Source organism: Monoraphidium neglectum, assembly GCF_000611645.1.
Source record: "Monoraphidium neglectum strain SAG 48.87 unplaced genomic scaffold scaffold00331, whole genome shotgun sequence".
NCBI lineage: Eukaryota > Viridiplantae > Chlorophyta > Chlorophyceae > Sphaeropleales > Selenastraceae > Monoraphidium > Monoraphidium neglectum.
In genome coordinates this window covers 1,705-6,430 of record NW_014013297.1, presented here as the reverse complement: position 1 = coordinate 6,430, position 4,726 = coordinate 1,705, and positions in this window count along the sequence as shown.

Here is a 4,726-nt window from a genome sequence, read left to right as displayed (position 1 = left end):
GCCCCCACCGCCGCCGGCCGCAGCGCCGCGGCGACCTGCACCCGCACGAGCCAGAAGACGTCGTCCCCCAGCCGCGGCGCGCGCGCCAGCGCCATGTTTGGCTCCACGTGCTCCCGCGACTTGTGGCCGACGAGGACGCCGGCCGCGCCGGGCACGCTGCGTGTCAACTGCAGCAGCTAGACGGAATCGAACGCCACTGCGGGGACACTGCGGGATTGCGCTGCACCCAACATCAGCGGCAGCGCACGGCAGATATCGCAATCTGCACCTGCAGGGCTGCTTCGGACAACAGCTTGCGTCAAAGTGCATCAGTCTGCAAAAAATGAGCATATTTCTGGGTGGCAGGAGCGGCGCGCAGCCGCAAAACCGCGAAGTGACGCACATCGTACGCCACCTACATACATCGGCGGTGGTGCACTCAAAAAGCAATGCACATAACATAAGCAAGGTTGTGGCACCCAACTCCAACACCACCGTTGAAAGATAACCAAGAAGAATCAATGTTGATTCCAAACCCAACCTCTCCAGATGTTGCTGCAGAGCTGGACGTGAAGCCATTGCAGGTAGAGGTGGACGCAGAACCGTCTGCCACACTCCCACTCCAAAAAAACCCAGATGTTGGCAGTACCTTTGCAGCAAACAAGGAGCTCTGGAGAGGTGAGGTAAACAGGCTTGAGAAATTGGCAGCTATGACGGTCGCAACCGGAGACGTAATCGCGAGCGACGTGGGAACCCCATACAGTGTTGTGAAGTCCTTAACTTGGTCAGATGAAGATGTCGATAGGAACGCACGCACCCGTGCGAGCCCGGCAGGTCGGGCAGCGGAGTTGCTGCACAGGTCGTCGGCACCACTGCGACCACTGAAGGCACCCTGCCGCATCGTAGCGCTTTCAGCAAACAGCACTACGCGCGCACGCACGTACTGCGCCGCAGGCGTTCCGCCCAGAGTCGCCGCATCGATGTTTTGAAGGTCTGTGGTTTTGACGAAAGTAGCGAAGTTGACGGCCGACAGGTTGGCAACCGTCGCTGCCAGGGTGGCAAGGGTGGTGTTGACCAACGCACGGCTGCCTGCATCTGCGGCGACTGCGGATCTGAGGGTCTCTATTGTTGCGTTGGTCAAGGAGATTGCCGCTGCGCCCGTTTGCTGGAGCGACGTGACTGTTGCCAGGGTGGTGTTGACAGCCGCAAGCTCCAGACCGCAGGTGCACTGCTGCGACGCAGACTTGAGCGCTGCGATTTCCAGGACGGCTGTTTGGTTTGCCACCTGCAGCGAGACCAGCCGCTCCGCGGCGCGCAAGTTGTCTGCTGCAAGGGCGGCGATCTGCTGGGCAGCTGTGTTGTTCGCAGCTTCCAGCAAGGCCAGTTGCTGCGCGGTGCGCGTGTCCGTCGATGCAAGGGTGGCAAACTGCTGGGACAGACTGGCTGGGTCGGTAGCATTGGTCGCGGTCGCCTGCAGCTCTTGCACAGTGGCAGTGAGCGCCGCAATCTTTTGGGCTGCGGTCTGGTTTGCCGTCTCCAGCAAGGCCAGCTGCTGTGCAGTGCGTGTGCCAGCCGTGGTGAGCGCTGCAATCGTTGAGCGCAACCCGTCCAATTCGGCGCGCAGTGCCGCCGTCTGGTTGCGTTCCTGGGTGACAGTGGCCTGCAGAGAGCTGGCCTGGGCAACGGCGGCGGTGACCTTGGGCTCCAGGGTTGCCAGGTCACTGGACACTTTGTTGACCTGGGCAGTGGTGGCCACGCCACAGCCATAGCGAAGTTTGGTGGCATCCTAGGGGAGTGAGGGAAAGCAAGCAGGAGGATGCAAGGGTGTGAATGTGGTAATCATGCCATGACCGACTGATCACTGGCGTTAGAGGGGCTGCAGTTGGTGCAAATCAGTGGGGGGAGTGCTTTTGGACGAAATTCACAAGCACGCCACCTTCTCAGGCGTCATTGCATCTGCAGTGTACGCATCCCCAAACACCTGGCCATGCACATGCTTCGTCACTTGCGTGCACATGTGTTCAGCCTGCGCACATGCACCCACTTTGCTGTCAGTCGTCACATTGGCCGGGGCCAGCAGCTCGCCGCACAGCTGGTCCATAACGGCAACGTTGGCCTTGGACGAGCATGACTTCCTCAAAGCTTTGACGGGCGCGCACTGCATGAGGGTAGTGCGCAACGAACAGCTTCGTTAGGGCATGTGAAGACACGTGCTCGCACGCCTTTGTATTTACGGGTCAAACACACCCAGGTGGACAGGCTGCCGAGCATGCATCCTTGTTGGGTGTGCACTCCTACATGTGGGAGCCATGCTGACTCCTGCCATTTTGATACGCCATACAAGCACGGAAGCACACCAAAGGCAGTGCGTGATCCGCGGGCAGCACTCACCACTGCCAGGCTCTGCTTCTTTGCTTTGGCGCTGGGGGTTGCTTGAGCGCTGCACAGTGTATCCCGAGGGTTTGTGCAGTGGTGACTGATTAAATGGGGGTGAGTAAGCATGAAATGTGTGCAGAACTCGATGCACCGCACGGTGGTCTGCACAGAACAGTGGCAGCCTGCATGCAGGTGGGATATGGACCTGCCAAAGGTCCCTCGCTGGCTGCACACATGCACACGAGTGGCTGCAGAAGCTATTACAGCTGTGAATTACAGCTGTAAGTCGGGACAGACATGCAAGCTTGTGCACAGCGCGACGGCCAGGCATGTTTGCTGAACAGCTGGGAATGAGTGGTGAGCAGCAACATCTATCGGCTAGCACGGGTTAGCCAGCTCCCGCAAGGGTACGGTATCCCTGTTGGCTGGGCACCCTCCTTCCAGAGCGCCCCCAAAGGGGTGGGCGTGCGTCTGCATGCGCACCTGGCACACATGGTCCAGCCCAGCATGTTGACCAGCAGCAACCCCACCGCCATACTTGCGAGGAATTTCCGAACACACCGCATAGTTGGCGACGCTGCCTCGCTGAGAGAAGTTTGCGGACGATGACACGCGACGAGCGGCGATGCAGTGAGCTCACACCAGCAACGGAGAATCCTTTATTCAGATACACTCCGTCGTGGCATGCACACGGTAACAAGGGCGATTACCGGGGGGCGTCTAGGTGACTAGAGCGAGTGTTCATCACCGTAGATATTGCACATGGCAGATGTGGCAAGCAGCAATATTATCTAGATATGATACCGCTCCTGCAGAAGTCGGACATGTGCACAAGTTTTCGGTGAAATCTTAGTGTCATGGGCTCGTGCAGATTGGACCCTGACTACTCATTGCACCTGAGCAACCTGTGTGTGCGGTCAGTCTCAGGATCTGTTGGAAAACTAATTCTTGTGGATATGGCATCAAGGTCAGCGCTCCACTCTTCACAGAGGAGGCGATTGAAAGGCCACGGCCCTGGCAACATACATGTATGATATCAATATGCAATAATGTATTTGTGCTTTTCATCATATAGAGATGGTGGCCCGCTTCGCCAACACTGGGAAATACGCCACACTCCCACAGTACGACCCCCTTGGTTTATGGCCTGCCCCCCACTAGCTAATAGTCTGATTGGGTGTCTCCCGGCCGGCCTGCCGGTGAAGATCGCATGCGACGCGCCGCGGCTGTGCGCCGCGCATTGAGAGGGCGGTCTTGCTGGAGTGCCAGCGCCCGTTCCTCTGCCACAGGTCCCACGGCCACCCGCAGGCGCCCTGCCGACGCGGCCGCGACGCAGCACGCGCTGCGCCGGCGGCGAGCCCGCCCGCCCTGCGGGGCCCCGCGCTGCGCCCCGTGAACGCGCTGGCCACCACCCCCGGCACAAACGGGTCGTCTGGCACCATCCGCCACACCGGGTGGCGCAGCTGCAGCCGCCCCTTGAAGAGGCGGACGGCGCGCACCAGTGGGCCCAAGTCGAGTCAACCCCAGGAGTCTGGGATCCAGATCGCGCAGCACCCGCTTAAAGCTGGTCACATACTGACCGGCCGCAAAGAGGTTTTTCAGCAGCTGTGCGGCACGGGGCAGTGTGGTCCCCCCGCACGAAAGAATGGCCGCCGCTCTCACTGGCACGTGAGGCACTGCAACACACACGGGCACATCCATGAATCAAGGCGTGGCGGCTGAGTTACGCCCGTGCCAGTCTGCAGACCTGCCCCGCCCCGCGGTGCCGCCCGTGAGCGGCAGAGACTGATACGTCGTGTGAATTGAATAGACAGGCTGATGCTGGCCACATGCTGAGGCGACCAGAGAGGAGCGGGCTGGGCTGGCGCCTGGTGCTGCTGTGTGTGCTGAGGCCCTTGCGGCGGGAGCGAGCGGGGAGCTTGCAGCTTTTGCCTTGCCGAGTGCACGCCGCACCCGCTGACGGTGAGCGGGGTGGCAGTCACAGCCTGAGCGCTTTGTGACGCTGAACATGCAACCAAGAGCGCTGATCCGCACCACCAGACACGCGGTAATCTGCCTCGGATCCCTAACTTGAAGTTTTGCAAGGTCGTATACCTTGGATATGAGTCAGATATATGCAGGCCGCTCGCTGCGTGCATCGCCTGCCGCCAGCACTGGTGTTCTCGTGGCCTTACCCACAGCTGCGCTCCGGTTATGGCGGTGAACAGCAGGCGGGCGCCCCGAGCTTGGCGTATATGTCACGCCTATGGCATAAGCACATCAACTTGTGGTGCACGCTGTGACGTTGCACTTGCTACCGTGCACAGGGACGGCCTCATCAACACACCCAGCCAGCAACCCGCAGGCGGGTGAGCCGAAGCGTTAAGCCTCG